General features: G+C 45.6%; 1 protein-coding gene across 1 annotated transcript in view; it reads right to left on the reverse strand.

Annotated features, from left to right (window-relative positions):
• Positions 1-3,221, reverse strand: part of SSPN (sarcospan) — an 86,582-nt gene extending 83,361 nt beyond the window's left edge. Inside the window, exon 1 of the mRNA XM_012732894.1 lies at positions 3,210-3,221. The gene's annotated coding sequence lies outside the window, so the exon portion shown is untranslated. The remainder of the gene's footprint in view (positions 1-3,209) is intronic.
• Positions 3,222-16,837: the final 13,616 nt, after the last annotated feature.

Consider the following 16,837-nt stretch of genomic DNA (forward strand, 5'->3'; position numbering starts at 1 on the left):
TGTCTGTGGGTCTTCACCCGTGCGCTTATGATTCAATCGTATTATGGACACACTCAAAAGGTTAAATAATGGATTTATTTATAAGGAGAAAGGTAAAGGAATAACCCAGGGAAAGAGGGAGAGAAACACAGGTTAACTAGGATGTCCAACCAGTTCTGCTGACTTGGACTCCACCGGCACGCTGAAAACCGATGGAGCACCAAAATGATCAGCTGCGAACCACCAGGTCCTCCCAGAGCCCACATGTCTGGTTTTATCCCAACCTGGCTGCTCAGCTCCACCCTCACATCCCGGCGTGCTTCTTCTTGATACTGATGGGATTTGGAGTTCCAGCATCTGGAGTAGGGGCAGAGTCCATGAAACCTATACCTGTTGCATTACCACCACAACAGCCTGCCACTAGGCCTGAGTTCCATCCCCGTCCAGGGAACTAACACATGGCACAGTAGACCTCTCCTGTCTCACTACTGCTCCCCTCAGCATTGTTCTGCAAGTGGATTTACCTGCTCTGCTCCCCATTTTGTCTCTCACTCCTCGTACCTCTGGCCTATACCCCAATTCTTCTACAAAAAGTAAATTAGAAAATTATTTAAATAAATAATAAAAGTATAACATGTATTGAACTTACTGCCACTAAGGTCAGTTGTGACTTCACATACCTCACCTTGACATTTATCTTGTATTCTGTTAAAATATTTGTTATGATGTGGAGAAACTGGAACCTTTATAGATTTCTGGTGAAAATGCAAAATGGGGCAGGCACTTTGGGAAGTCATCCACTGTTCTTAACCACTGGACACAGGCTTGCATGGCCAGGTCTCTAACCAGGAGAACCAGGAGCACAAATCTACACAAAAACCTGGACATGAATGTTCACAGCAGCATTATTCATAATAGCCAAAGTGGAAACAGCCCCAATGCCTACCAGCTGATAAAAAGGGGAATAAAATGTGGCCTCTCCACAAGGGAACATTAATCCTAATACATGTCAGAATGGGGATGGTCCTTGCAAACATAGGTTAAAGGAGGGTCCATATCGCATGACTTCACTACTACGAGGTATCTGGAAGAGACACATCCAGGGACAAAAGGCAAGTGGGGGTCACTCAGGGTTGCCAGGAAGAGGGGGTGGGCTTGGAAAGTGATGAGTAGTAAGTGGTTTACTTTTTAGGTGATGAAATAGTTTAAACTTGATTGTGGTGATGGCTGCACAGTGTGAATATACCAACAACTGGTACACTTTATGTCTGTGAATTTATGGCATGTGAATTATAATCTCAGTAAAACAATAAACAGTAAAGATTACTATAAAAAAAAAAAAAAGAAAACCACAAGCAGCTTGCCTTTTCTCATCTCTGTATCGGTTAAGAGTTGGGGCTGCATGTGGAAAGGTGAAGTTCCTGTGATTGCCTCAGTGTAGGCAAATCTGCATTTTGATGACCACATCATGAGGTCCATCATGGACAATAAAAGCTAAGACTGAGACTTAGCTATTTGTGGACATGCTGAAGATTCCCAGGAGTCTTTGGGACAGAGGTTCTGTACACAACAGAATCTTCTAGAATCTGCTCACTCTGCTGGGCCCCTAGCCCTCAACATCTTGGCTGCACTACCCACCTTTACTTTTCACAGGCCCTCCTATTCCTATCCTGCCCCCTGGATACAGATTCTACTTGACCTCCAACCAGAAAGGCAGACCCATCTCCGAGGCTACAGGATCACAGCCCCTCCCCATCCTTCGATGGGCACAGCAAGTGACCCAGGGCCCAGGAGGAGGCAGAGTCCCTTCCAGCCTTTCTTGAAGGATCAAGATTTTTGATCCCTAAGGATCAAAGCAGGAAGGATCAATCTTGTTCCCTGGTTACAAAGCTGTGAAGCTGTGCCTTGCAGCTACATCCTGACCCTCACCACCTTGTTTTACCCTTGAGGAAGAAACTGGCTACAGAGAATCAAGCTCACTTGAGGTGAGAACTGGAGATGCGAGGTAGAAAGGAGATCTGCTGCTTTTCACCTCTGGATCTGTCCCCTGGCCCTCCCTCAGCTGATTACACAGCCTGTATCTTCTTGTGGCTTCAGCTAATTGAAATTTAATACCTGCACTTACAGTGAGGTCAGTCATGACTATACACTGGTGTTACCTGGCTGGTGAAGTCTGACAAATTCTGATTACGCACATGTAGATATGACTGAATTTGACAGATGTGTCAATTCCAGTTTTTGTTAATCAGCTCGGAAAAAGGCCAATTTTGTACCATTCACAGGAAATGAATTTGAACATTATTAGAATTCTTCTTTTCACCAAAAATATGGTAAGATAGCCATTTCAATTTTCTCTGCTTTTTAATTAACTGAAATAAAATTTAAAAACATAGCCATGTGGGCTTTAGAAGTGATAGTATATAACCAAATTTACCATTATATTGATAATTTGGAAATGTGAACTTAAAAATGAATAGAATTTGCATGGCATTGGTCAAGAAAAAATCACCGACTCGTAATATTTCAAATAGAAATTTAGACTATGAATAATACAATCACAGATCTTAGAAATGAAAAGGTTTAGTAGATAATCCATTTCATCTGTCAGACAATTGCTCTGTTCTCTAAAGTCATTATCTCAGAAATATTTATGGGGCTGGGCTCACCTCTGAAGGGCAGAAGTGGACCAAAAAGGCACAGACCCTTGGTCCTGAAGCTGGTGGGGCCGCATTGCAGCAGAATTCAGCGGTGCTTCACTGCCTGCTCTGATTTTGTAGGACAGAATCATGGATAAGTGAACTTCATTCCCACTAGGCCCACAATCTAAAGGAGACACAATTTATCTGTGCTGTGTCACAATTTGAACATGTCAATGCAATGAACACCACTCCCCAGCTGTTAAACAGTCAAGAACCCAAGGGAAAGGGGATTTGAAGACTAAGCTGTGGCAACATTGTCTTTTAAAGCTCTGCTATTTAGGGCACTAAGACTTTTTTGGGTGTGTTACTCCATTAGAGTGACTTGTTGCTTCTTCGAACTGGGTAGCCACTATTTGACTTTTGTGTAGCAGTACATCATGGCAAAGCTCTGTGTTCTAGAGCTGCTAAATTAATTGGCCTTATTCTAGAGTTGTTTAAAATCAGTGAATGTTTGTGTTAAGGTACATCTCACAAAATATTTGCTTCACATGCAAATATACCAACTATTTTTTAACAATTCAAAGTGCTTACCTGGTTTTGGGTAACTAAATGGCAAATCCTTTTGCAGGTCTCCAAGTACCTCCACAGCAGCCCATTTGTCTCGGTGCAGGATTTCCTATGATGTGGCCTGAGAAACACAGAGAGGCAGAAGCTCCGGAGACAATCCGCTGAGCTCTGAGGCACAGCCCTCATTTGACAGTGTTCTTGGGTAAGTTACTCCTCTGAGATTCCTTTCCTCCATCTGTGAAATGGGAATAACTATATTGCCGGTCCCATAGGTGAAGGTGAAGAGTAAGTAAAGTGATATGTGTAGAACACTTGAAAGCATTCAGCAAATAATCCTCTTTATGACGCTTTAGGAGATCATCATAATCATTGGATCAAGAGATATATCAATGTTGTCCTGAAGAAGTATTTTACTTGGCTCTTTGACATCACCTACAATTATTCATGTGATTACTGTTCTCTTTAAAATATAGATGTTACTTTCCAAAATGTTTGCCACCTTTGGGAATTCTATTCATTTGCCATAAAGGTGATTTGTGTAAATCAGTCTACTGAGAACTACCAAGAATGGGAACAGTTTAAGCCACAGACTCTGTTTCCAAGAAATTTACAATGGAGGGAGATAACTGGATTAAAGTACACAAAGAACTGTAATATTCTGGATGGAGGAGAGGAATCACCATACAATAGGTACAAATAAATTGTGAATCCCTGCAAAGCATTCACATTCATTCAAAAGAACCTGGAAGAGCTGACATTTGAAGTGGCTTCTGAGTAAGGAGCAGGCCTCTCTGGCCATGGACGTACATTCCCAGTTCTTTGCCTTCCCAGTTCTTTGTCTTCCGCTGATTATTCCCCCTTGGTCCCATTCTAGGATACCTTCTTTCATCCAGTGAGAATAATTGGTATTCTCTAGGGTTTACCCCCAGGAAAACCTCTTTATCACTGGAATCTTCTCAACCACGCTCATCTGTTTGCCATCATCTCCCAAATCTAATTCTCCAGTATTGATCCACACCCCACTTCAGATTTAACCACCCAAAGCCTCTGAGATATCTTCTCCACCCTGAGCACTTCCAACATGTTAATGTGAAATGTATCTTGTCTCACCCACCTCTATTCCCTATTCTTATTGGTGGTGTAACAGGATGGTCCCCAGGGAAAGGGAATGGTTCAAGTTTCCTGCCCCACCCACGGAAAGGTGGAGCTGAGCAGGGAGGAGGAGAAGCTGAGAGGAGACTGGGAGAAGAAAGGAAGAAAGATGGGGAGCCAGGAGAGGAGGAGGCACATGGAGCAGAGAGACACGTGAAGAAGCTGCACTTGCTACTTGGCCTTGGACTTGTACCAGAGACTTGGGGGACATGGAAGAAGACACTTAAAACAGACATGGGTGGGAGACCCGTGGGTTTACTGAAGGGGAAGACCTTTATCTTTATTTTTTCTCTTTTCCTTCCAGACTTGTCTGGCCTCTTCTGCCCCTTTCCTATGGGTCCCCACCGGAGGTACCTTAGATTTGTGGCACGCTTTTTGGACCAACCCTGTTTGGCTGGCCATTTATTCATGAGGGGATGGGTCACTCTGGGTGTTTATCATTCTCTCTCTTCTCTTTATTACACTAATTGTACGACTGTTCCTTTCCATTAAAGGTCTTAAACACTAGAGTATGCTTTGTCCTGATGCGGTGTATGGCAGAACCTATTTAGAGTAGGCAGCCTTGGGGGCCCCAAAGTACCCCTCACCCTGTCCTGTAACAGTAGTACCAGTCTTTATTCTGTTATCCAAGTCAAAATATTGAGTCATTCCAATCCTCCTTCTTCCTCACACCATACAATAAATGGGTCATCAATCCTATAGAATCTACCTCTAAATAGTACTCAGATCACCCCATCATTCTCCATCTTCATTGTTACCACCTCAAGTGCTTATCTAGACAATGGCCCTACCCACCCAACTTGTGTCTGCGCCCCCATTCTTCCCCTTCAATTTATTCTCAGTAAAATCATAGGAATACATTTTCTCCAATGTGAAACAGACACTGATCACCACCTTTCAAGAGCCCCACCTCACCACCCACACAAAAGAAAAATCTGTTGCGGAGCCCTTACAAAGTGTTCTGTGATGTGGCACCTTCACTGGAGGCTCCCAGAACAAAACCATCTGCAGTTCCACATTTTTCTGTCTCACCTGTGTGCCCCTATACTTCTAATAAAGGCTTTCTCCTTTCCCACTATTGCTACAAGACTTTTCCCAATTGCCATTCCTCTGGAAAAAGCCCGTTAAAGTGGTTTCTTTGTGGGTGCCCACAACACCTCTTGGTTCCTTTCATAATGCTCATTATTTTGTTCTATAACTATTGCTTCAGTTATCTTCTCTCCTGTGTGTGTCTCCTGAGGCAAGGTACCATGTTCTCATTAATTTTTTCAGCAAATACTCATTGAGTATGCAATAGGTGAACATGGTAGACTAGGTCCCTAACTTCACGGAACTTTAATGGTGCATGTCTGGTGGGGAGTGGGGATAAAAACATTTAAAGAAATGATTGCAGCAAGTTCAGATCTTGATAGGAGCTATTAAGAAAATAAAAATATCTAAATAAAAAGTAAGTTAATGGGGGGTTTTTTTTTTTTTTTTTTTTTTGAGTTTTCAGAAATCTGAATGATGGCTAGCCAGCTATGTAAGATCTGAAGAAGACAGTGTAGGCAGAGGAAGAGCTGGTACTAAAGCACTAAAAAGCTATGCATCTAAAATGAAGGTGTGGATGGCTGAAGCACAGTCAGGTTGGGGAGCAGATCTTGGAGGGTCTTAGAACCAGATCTTGAAAGGTCTTCCATGCTATTGCATTGCTTTGCTAGTGCTGCTGTAACAATTTGTTACAAATTTAGCACTCAAACAGCACAACTGTGGAAGTTAGAAATCTGGCTGAGATTCCACCATTTGCTGATGCCATGACTTTCCAGAGGCACTGGAGAAGAATCCAGTGCTTTGCCTTTCATAGCCTCTAAGGCTAATGGCTGCCCATTCCTTGGTTCCTACCCCCACTCCTCCATCTTCAAAGCCAGCAAGATCGCATCTTCTTCTAACTCTCTTTGAATATTTCGTGCCCTTTCAAAGACTCAGCGACTACATCAGGTCTGATTACATCAGATTACACAATCTTCCTATCTTAAGGTCCTTAACTTAGTCACATCTTCAAAGTTCCTTTTGCTGTAAGGAAATCTTTATGCACAAATTTTGGAAGTTAGGACATGGAGATATTTAGGGAGCTGTTGTTCTACCTACCACAGTTTTGGAAAGAAATATGACATTTATTCTAATTATATAGTCACTGGAGAGATGTGAGAGATATGCAACAGAGTGATGACCCATGCTGTTTTTTAAGAGCTCATTCTTCATACTGTGTGTGAGGTCTAGATGAAGGAAAAGTAGTGGCAAGACCAACCAGGAGTCTCTCTGTGGTCCGACGAGAGAGTGGATTTGAGGAGGATGATAACCATGAAGATAGCCAAGACGGTCCAGATTCAGGAAATAGTTTGGGTAGAAGAAACAAAACTTGCCAACAGACCGGAAATAGAAAGTAGCAAAAGAGAAGATTCGAGGATGAGTCCTAGATTCGGACAACACTTGACTGGTGTATGGCAGTGCCAGGGACTGAGAAGGGTGAAGAATACACAGAGTGGATGGATTGAGGCAGAAGGTGGATAAGGGGCTGCATCAGACTGGAATGGCCTGACAAGTTTAAGACAACTATCAGACTCCCCCAAGGAAAGAAATCATCAAGTAGGGAAATGGATCTATGAGTCTGGAACTTGACACTGAAAACAGAGGTGGAAGTGTTAATTTGGGAGTAATTAATATAAAGATGATCTAGGTAAGATCATCCATGGAGAAAGAGCACAAAAGAGGACAAGACACATCCTGGATGGCACAAATATGAACAGGTCTTCTTCACATTTCTAGTCCCAGCACTTAGTCCTGCCGTTAAGGGCCACTTGATAAATTGTTGATGAACACAGAATTCTGAGACCAACCATTATGAAAAATTGTTACATAAACTTAAAACTAAGTAAGTTACATGAAGTACTATTAACACAAAAGTGGATACAATAGCTTATAATGAAATAAATTATATCAAGTACAACCTACAGTAAATATCTAAAACTCATCACTTCCTAATCATTTTATTATTATCTGTGCTCTTGAGGTTTCCCAATTCCACATTTGGTGCTAAGGCACTGGTAGCTTGAAATTGGCTGTGGTAGAAATATGTATCCCGTGGGCACCGGCACACTGCAAGTTAGGGCTTGAAGTACTATTTTGTCCATTTTTAGACTTGAAAAAATGTTATTCAAGCAGATGGACTTAGAAGTGCCTCATTCCTTTAGTCATTATAATGTGAACTTCCCAGAAAGTTGAGAAAATCCTTTTTCTAAAATGTGAAAACTATTATCTAATTTAGTAAAGTACTTTCTCATATCATTGATAAATGATGAGGTGCTAATAAATGGCATGGTTTCCCTTCTACCTTACCCTGTGCCATAAACAAAAATACCAACCAACATTCACATTAGAATTACACTTGTGAATCAATTGCAACCAGAGGCTGACAACAACTAAAAGAATTTGGCAAAAATCTATAATAGCATTTGGTAAGAATTAATTGGCTATACAAAATTCATAGAAATAATATATTTTGTTATTATGTATGAATATATGCCACATATCCTACATAATATATGATAAACACAAATTCTACCCAGAGGACTGGTTAAAAACTTATCACCACTATTTATATCTAAACCTAACAGAGATGGTGTTATGTGCAGTATTGAAATTATTATATTGCTATCTATGTATGGAAAGTGACTAAAATATTCATAACAAATTCATGGCCAGTATTTTTAAATGTTGGTAAGATATACTTTTGGGTTGCAGAAAAATTAACATGAATCTATCAAACATAAAGCTTAGAGAAGCTGTAGCTTTAGTTTCTCTTCATACGCCTGAATTTATACTTGATAATTGGCATTTGTTTCTTGCTGCACAGATTCTGAGCATTATAGATGTTTGAGGGGGGGGACAAAAACAACAACACAGGCTAAGAAACTATCTTGTCTTTCTTAAAATAATTATCTGCTGAAGACTCAGTATTTGGACTTGATTAAAGCACACAGACTTTCACTGTAGATTGGATAGCTGCTCGCCACAAGTGGGTGTTTAGTCTAACTAAGTTAAACTTCAATAAGATAAAAAATTCAATACCTTAGTTAAATCAAGCACATTTTCAGTCTTCAATAACCACCTGTGGCTAGTGGCTACCATATTGGACAGCACAGATGACAGAGCATTTCCCTCACCACAGAGAATTTTGTTGAACCACAGCACCGACCTAGAAAGTGCCTTCTGGGTAAAGGATGCTCCTCACTGGAGTGATCAGATTTTACCCTATTTCTTAAAATTTGAACAGCTGAAAGAAATTGAGTTTCTTTTTCAGGAGAAAAGAAAGCACCTATAACGGCCTTTTTGGATATATTTCGATGTTCAGTATTGGCGGTGCAGGGATTAGATTTCATGCTTGGAATCTGGGCCCCTCCCTGTACTGGCTGTGCCACATGAACACGTCTTCATCTTGCCCCACACTGTCTCCTTTCCAAACAGCATTATGTGAAAGGGCTGGTGAGCAATGACCTGAGCCAGTATTTGTAAAACATGAGACACAGAATGTCTATTATGTTTGTTAGAAGAGGTGGCATGAAGAAGTGCAGCTGCCCTGGCCAGCCAGAAAGCCTGAGACTTAATTCAGCCATGTCACCCACTGAAGACCTGAGCATTGCTTGAACCCAGGACAGAAACAGGAATGGGAAGCATGTTCTCTCAAAACTGCCTGAAGAGTATTCAAAAGCATAAGGTGGTGGGCAGTACTGCTTATGTCCTACATTCACATGAAATGAAACTGTATCTAGTTAGTGGAAAACCACACCTGCAGGTTTGTCCCTCTGCCAATTCTCATTCACCTATTAGAAAATAAAAGGACAGTTAGTTGAGGGTCTCCCTGGTGGCCTAGGGGCTAAGTCTCAGCACTGCCACCATGACAGCCTAATTTTGGTCCCCAGCCAGGGAGGTGACCCACAGGATGCAGCAGACCGCTCCTGTCTTGTCTGCTGCTCCACTCAGCAGTGGATTTCAGTCGGTCTGTCTGATATGCTCCTAGCTCTGCTCTGTTGAATCCCCTCACTCCTTTCATCTCTGGCCTACACCCCAGTTCTTCTACACAAAAATAAATAACATCTTAAAAAAAAAAAAAACTATTAAGAGGGCCCTCCCTGGTGGTGCAGCAGGTTAAAGCACAGCACTGCAAGGCAGCTGCAGCCGCTTCAGTGCCAGTTCAATCCCCAGCCCCGGAGGTGATCCACATGGCACGGCAGACTTCTCCTGCCCTGTCTCACCTGCCGCTCCCTTCAGCAGCGTACTTCGTCTACCTGCCTGTTCTGCTCCCCACTCAGTATGCATAACTAATAAATAAATCTTTTTTTAAAAAGTTGGAAAACGGATTTTTCTTTTAAAAAAAAACTATATAAAAAAAAGGATAATTGAGGCCCTGCCTGGTGGTGCAGCGGGCTAAAGCACAGCACTAAGAAGCTAAAGCCACTTCCACATGAGTTCGATTCCCACCTGCCCCGGAGGTGACCACATGGCACTGCAGACCTCTCCTGACCTGCCCGCTGCTCCCCTCAGCAGTGGACTTCATCAATCGGCCTGTTCTACTCCCCACTCTGTCTCTGGTGAAGCCTTTCACCATCTCTGCACCTCTGGCCTGTACCCCAGATTTATTTATGTATGCATAAATAAATCTTAAAAAAAGGAAAGCAAGGTTATGTAATCCATCCGTTGTCTTTAAATCATATCCTATGATACTTGTAAACTCTAACTGGGCACCTCAAATGCCAGGGGGTGAGGGGTGTGATACCATAGCTTCTCTTTTCTGCTCACCTACTATGCCATAGACATTCTCAGCCATGATGGCCAAACTGAGCATACCCACTCAGATCTCTGCTCTTCCCCTACAACAGCCAGTTGGGGAAAAGTAGTATTTGAACCCCGATCTCTCTGATCTTAAAGCCAGAGCCTGCATCACTCTAACACCATTAGCAGTAGCATGAAATAATAGGAAAGGATATGTGATGTGTCTGTGTCATTAACCTCAGACTGTCTGAAGCAGAATTTCTAAAACACAATAAAAGAAATAGTTTTTAGAAAACTCATTAGCTGTCACAAGTTCTGATAAATAGAGTATTTTCCTCTGGGTTACCAGGACAAGGTGGGGCGGCTGTGCAGGTGTGAACTCAGATCCAGTCCTGCTGTGGGCTCGCTCTCCTGGGCTGTGTGTGTGCTAAATCCAGGTCTATCTTGCAGCCTTGTGATCAGAAAAATGAAACTGTCTGAATACATAAGTAGGGAAATTGAAACTCTGTGTTTTTGCAAGTAGAATGCCAAGAGCCAATGCAAAGTTCCTTGAGGGTGAGGGTCGTCTATATGCAGGCTTTGGGGATTGTGGCTGACACCCCCAAAGCAAGCCCACTACAACAGCCATGTCCCAGTCCCATCCACATCTGGCCCCTGCCCCCATGTCTTTCTCCAGCTCACCTTTGTGTGTGCTGACCCCTCACTCCAATCTCTGGGCCTCCCAGTTTGGCATTTTGATGGATGTCTTTGCTGGCTCTCAACTCCTACTTTGTTCCACTGTCTGAGACTCGACTCCTACATCCTGGCTCGGGGCTTGTTTCTTTCTGCCCTCCTGGTAACCAAGCTCTTTGGCCTGGCCCCAGCACCCCCTTCTGAGATCCACTCAGCAGAGCAGACCTATAAACAGCTTGGCAGGCCAGACTGCACCCCCTCCCCACTTTTGGCCTGGATATCACCTCCGCAGCCCATGGTTCTCTGGAACACCTGGAGATTGCAGCTGGATGAGCTCCAGCCTCTGGCTCTCTCTGCCTTGCCCAGGCACACTGTGGGAAGCAGACTGGTTCTGTGACTGAGAAACTCCAACTTAACCCAGGCTGTTAGGGAGAGCTCTGGCGGAATTAACTGCCTTCTGGACACAGAACATGTGCATCCTGGCACAGGGACAAACAGACAGGCTAAAGGCAGAGGCCTGACCTCCCAGCAGAACTGCCTCCCATTTCCCTAAAGACCCTGCTAGAACCCTGGGTCTTCGCTTTCTGAGGAGTACTTCAAGCTACCTATATCCAACCTTCACATGTCTGCAAGGCCAAGAAAGAAATATGCAGAACCTCGTGAGCAGGAGAGTGATCCCTTCCAGAGAGCCAGGCAGATAATACAGAAGTCCCAGCAGAAGGGTGAGCAGGAGTGAAACTAACATGATATCCCCGCTCTAGCAGGTCCGAGGATCCACAGGGGTGGGTTATGAATTGTTGCTCAAGCTTCCTCCCTGAGCAGGATATTGGTGTTTACATGAGTCCATGGGACATCTCCAGGAGTCACTCAGAACAACAGCTGTAGGTCTGTTCGTGTTCCACCCTATCAAGGGCAGCAGGGGCGCAGCAGCTCAGGCGTCTGTCCTCATGGGGCTGCCAAACTAGCAGGTGCACAGACACTGAAATGTTTGGGTCTTTCAAACAGTGCAGGAGTCATAGAAGAGAATGACAGATCCCAGCGGCTTACAGCAGGACATGGCCATGGTCTGGGCAGGCAGGCAGGGAGGGTATCTGGAGAAAGTGATGGTCAGATGGCACCTGAAGGATGAGCAGGAGAACACAGGTGGGAGAAAAGCATGAGCACTTGTGATAATCACACATGCACATGTGATTCCAGCAGTGATAAATTTCATTTCAATTACCCAATATGGCCTGTTCCTTGGCACCATGCAAAAACCGTAAGTGTGTATACTTCTTGAATATTGTCACCTACATATTAAATGGATTCACATGTATGTTGACAACTGCCAGGACACATTCGTTGGCAGCTACAGAGAGACTTAAGTTCTTTTACCAATTCAATATGGGCCTGTGTACCTGTTCCCACTAATTTGCTGAGTACATAGCTGGAAACCCCAACCTTCTATTTTGAGATCTTAAATCTGGTCCCTTCAGCAAATAGCATTATCAATATTTTAAAGTCATACTTGGCTTCTGGGGAGTAGCATGGGGTTTCCCTCCCTCCTCTGTTCCCTTCTGTGATGTCTCCCAGTCTGGCAACACTGGCCTTTCTCCCGAGAGGTGTGTATGCCAGGGAAAGGGACTCCAGGGGAAGTTTTCACCAGAGCGCCCATCACTAATCCCATCCTAGACCCTTTCCTGCCACTCCACTCCCACCACTTAGATTTTACCCTCAACTTTTTGTTTTGGATTCCTATGAACTCAACCTAATGAGTGAGGGGACCTTCCCATTCTAGTTAAGAGGCTCTAAAATGACTATAAATTCTCCACTAGGCATTTGACCCCCTGAGGGGCCTTTACACAGTGAACCAGGAGGCCCCATACCACTGGGTAGATCTGGAAGTTTAAGGCCATATGAGGTGCAGTTAGCTTGAATCAGACCCCTTGCACAAGTCCCTGCAACATCCTCCCCCCCGCCACCCCAAACCGGTCACCTCTCCAGGATAGCAGCAGGGCCACAGATCCCTAAGGACACAGAACACTGTTCTTCTCTCTGGAAACTTTAATCCTCTCCAGAGAGTTCTGTTTGTGCTGGAAATCCAAGATTTTGCATGTGAACATGATAAGACCTTCTGAAGTCACAAGGTGACTCTAATAAGTGCAGAGCTTCAACCTTTAGGAGGTGGGGAGGGGCGGCAGGAACTGGGGACACACAGTGCTTCCTTTTCTTCCTTCTCTGTAGGTAGTGATTTCCCTGCTCAACCCAAGAGAAGCAGCTTCTCCCTCACTCATCAAAAGGAGAAAGTTGGGTCTCTTTAATTGATAGAAAGGCATCACCAAATTCTTTAATTATAGGCTCAAAAGGGCTTTGAGCTCATCTTGTAGCTCCTTGGCTTTCAGGAGGGCAGCATTAAACCTTCCCAAAGAGACAAGACTCAACCTATTTTTAAACATCCCCAAAGAGGGCATTCTAGTCTTCTGTTCCTTTGTCAGACAAGGGAATTTTTTCCCCTTTCTAACCTCACCACAGGTGAACTCTTCCTATTACTAACCTAAAACCTTCACATTAGAGTTTGGCTTGGTCTGTTCAGGGGAATTGGTGACCAGCTGACCACCATTAGCCTTTTCTTTCTTTCTTTTTAAAGATTTATTTATTTATGCATAAGGAACTGGGGTATAGGCCAGAGGCTCAGGGGCTGTGAGAGGATTCACCACAGAGTGGGGAGCAGTGGGCGGGTCAGGAGAGGTCTGCTGCGCCATGTGGGTCACCTCTGGGGCTGGTGATGGAACTCATGCTCAAGCGGCTTTAGCTTCTCAGTGCTGTGCTTTAACCCCCTGCACCATCAGGGAGGGCCCCCATTAGCCTTTTCTAAACTATGTCCATCTGTATGAAATGGCAGCAATTAATTGGGATGTTTAGACACAAATGCATAAACTTGGAGTAGATGTCATTTGAATCACCCAGGGATAAAAGCCTGCCTCCTTGCTCCACATCCTTGTTTTGTTACCATCAGCAGCAGTGTTAACATTTCTCTTCCCCATCTCTCTTACAGCAGTGGCCACACTCATACACATTGAAAAAAGTGGCCACATTCACACTGGTAAGTGTTTATTTAAAATACTGCTTAAACTGCTTGTTAACATTTATGTGCTCTTGATCAGGAGCCATAGTTAAGGGCCAGCTCTGGAGCACACTGTACTTTAAGAACTCATTTTTTAATTTCCCTAGACAGTGAGCTATTTGCTCATCTGTAGAATGGGGACAATAATAGTATCTTCCTCATGGGATTGTGACTGAATAGTTCATGAAGCTCCAAAGAGTCCTTAGCATGGTGCATGCTGCTCTCATCACTGTCACGGCAGTGGTGACATACTTGGCAGTGATAACTATAGTGTCCTTGGAGCAAAGGGGCTTTTGGAGGCGTTAAACTAAGCGCATACTCCGGAAGGTAAAAGATTAAGAATCAAGTTTAAGAGGCACAGATAAGTAAGGAGCATCCTCCAGGTGAAAGATTTAAAAAAAAAAAAAAAAGGACAAAAAGCAAAAAAAACACAAAAAGGAGGGGGGTGGAGAACAGAAGGGAAAGAAAAGAAAGAAGAGGAAGGGTTCAGAAGCCTCAAGAAATGAATGAGCACAAAAGCCAGAAGAGGCCAAAGAGTGAGAGACCAAAACAGGAGAGCTGACTGCTTTAAAAGCTTGAGCTGGGTACCAGAAAAAACAGGTTGTGGCAAAGGAAACAAAAATGTAGACAGAATTGGGAGAATTGGGGAATCAGGACAGGAGAGATGGGGGGGGGGGAGGTGGCCGGGAGAGGCGATATAAAGAATAATAACAGGAAGGTTTCATTTACAGTGCCAGGCTCTATCTCTTTAAGGGACGGGACTTTCGCAGCCACAGCCAGCCGCCCTTGATCGCCTTTCCTCTCCAGTTAGCTAGCTTTAGAGTCTACCTCTGACTTAGTCCCTGAGGCTCGCCTGACCAGATGTCTGCCTAGTGTCCTGTGAGGCCAAGATGCGTGGAGTCAGTCTCTATTTCATTTTTGGTAAATACTCTCGCCATCTCGTTCAACAGAACGCTCTGGAGCCAATATTACCTACACCTTCACCCTGCTCCACCTAATCCAACAACCTACAAGGGAGGGTGATGTTGTCATTAAAAAAACAAAAAACAATAGCAAAACAAAAACCTTCGCCTTAACAGAATCCTTCTTCCCCCCTTTTGGTCAATTAGGAACAAAAGGGCAAACACCTACCCTACAATCCTGCAGAGATACAACGCTTTTAGGGCTCCAAATTTCCCTCCCTACCAAAGAGAATGATCTTCAGTCAGTTGGAAACTAGAGAGAGGTTGGATGGAGTTTTAAAATAAAATCAACATAAAAAAAACGTGTTGAGTATTCATTATTAAATTGAATGTTTGGCGCAAAACAAAAATTCACCCTATTCGATGAAGCGGGGAGACCTTAAAAGGCCCTCTAAGGAGCCCAAGTGGACCGTTGGGGAGCATGTCCCCACGCCGGGGTGAGCTGGGGCCGCCGCCGGAGTCACGAAGCCAGACGCGCGCGTCTCCGCCCAGGACACGGGAGACTGCAGCAGCGCGCGACACGGCCCCGGCGGCTCCCGGCGGCGGCGGCAGGGAGGAGACGCGACTCCCGCAGACACGTGACCTCCCCCGCCGCCGCTTCTGGCGACCCAGATCAGTCCCCGGCACCGGTGCCCCGCGGGCGGCCCGAGGGACGCGTAGTGTTCCCCCCAGTCCCTACTGTTGCCGGTACCAGTGCCTAGGCTGTGCTTCTCCCCCTGGTTCACCAGCCACTGGCATAAAAATAATGTCTCGAGAAAATGTGATCTTACTCTTGGTACTGAAAGGAGAGCCCCAAGGTTTTTTTTATCTACTTCTACATACTGAGATTAATGTGCCTTCTCTCCAGCCACTCCCCAGGCCGACGCGAGTGGTGGGAGCAACGGGGCGGCAGACCTGGGAATAGCTGGCCCTGGGCCTCCGAGGGCCCTTTCTGTGGCGGCGCCGGGGGCAAGGCGCCGCCCGGGCACCTCCGGGGAACTCTCACTAGCTGTGAGTCACACTCCAGGGACGGCGCTGGGCAAGGTAGCCAGGCTGGCCAGGCCAGTGCTTCCCAGCTCCCGGCGCCGCGGCTGCAGGGCTAGCGCGCGCGCGCGCGCACACGGGTTCCCCGCGCGGTGATGTGGCAGCCGCGGCAGGTCGGATCACGTTGCTGGCCCTGTGCTGGTGCCGTTTGCGACCGGATTAAGGAGGGAGGCTTTGGAGGTGCCAGCGGTAGTAAACGTGGGCTCTGCACACTCCCCGCGTCGCTTATCACTCGAGGGGGAGGGGGGCGGGGAAACACGCAGCGCCGCCCGAGGCGCCGAGGGGCGGCCGTGTGGAGCTGGCGAGGGGTAATGCTGCATTGCTTCTCCGCGGTGGCCCCTCTCGTGCCATCCTCCGCTGCCCCCGCCCTCCCCGCCGCGATCCTCCGGGAGCTCCAGAGGCCCCAAACGTCGTCATCTGCTGCTGTGATTAGTGGCACCGCAATTCCGGCTGCTGCTGGAAGTTTGGGTGGCCCAGGGACACCGTGTCGCCGAAAGACATTTGGATTGCGACATTCTGACCCAGTGACTACATATTCATTTATCTTCAGCCCTTCAGGAAGCGGATTCCAAGTGGCCCTTTTTCAGGGCAACCTCCAACCCGGGCCGAGGGGTCCCCCACCCCCGCCCCACCCCAGGCCACTGAGCAGTGAGCAAACAAGTCTCCAGATTTTCCTAAGGGACTGAAGTTTACCCACCGCGAATTCTCTTTCTCTGGTCCAAACCAAGTGCACGGTCGGTGGTAGAGCAAAAAAAAAAAAAAAAAGAAAGAAAGAAAAAAGCCACGTTCACGTTCCTGCACCGTAATGACGCGCCGACGAAGCCAGGGAGTCGCATTTCCAAGGCGAGGAACCCCCGGCCGCCCCGCACCCCAGTGCCCCTCCCCCACCCCGGCTGGCTGCGTCGCTTTGGGAAGATGAATCGCTTGGCCGA

This window comes from Condylura cristata, unplaced genomic scaffold (assembly GCF_000260355.1).
Source record: "Condylura cristata isolate star-nosed mole 26May11 unplaced genomic scaffold, ConCri1.0 scaffold00036, whole genome shotgun sequence".
Taxonomy (NCBI): domain Eukaryota; kingdom Metazoa; phylum Chordata; class Mammalia; order Eulipotyphla; family Talpidae; genus Condylura; species Condylura cristata.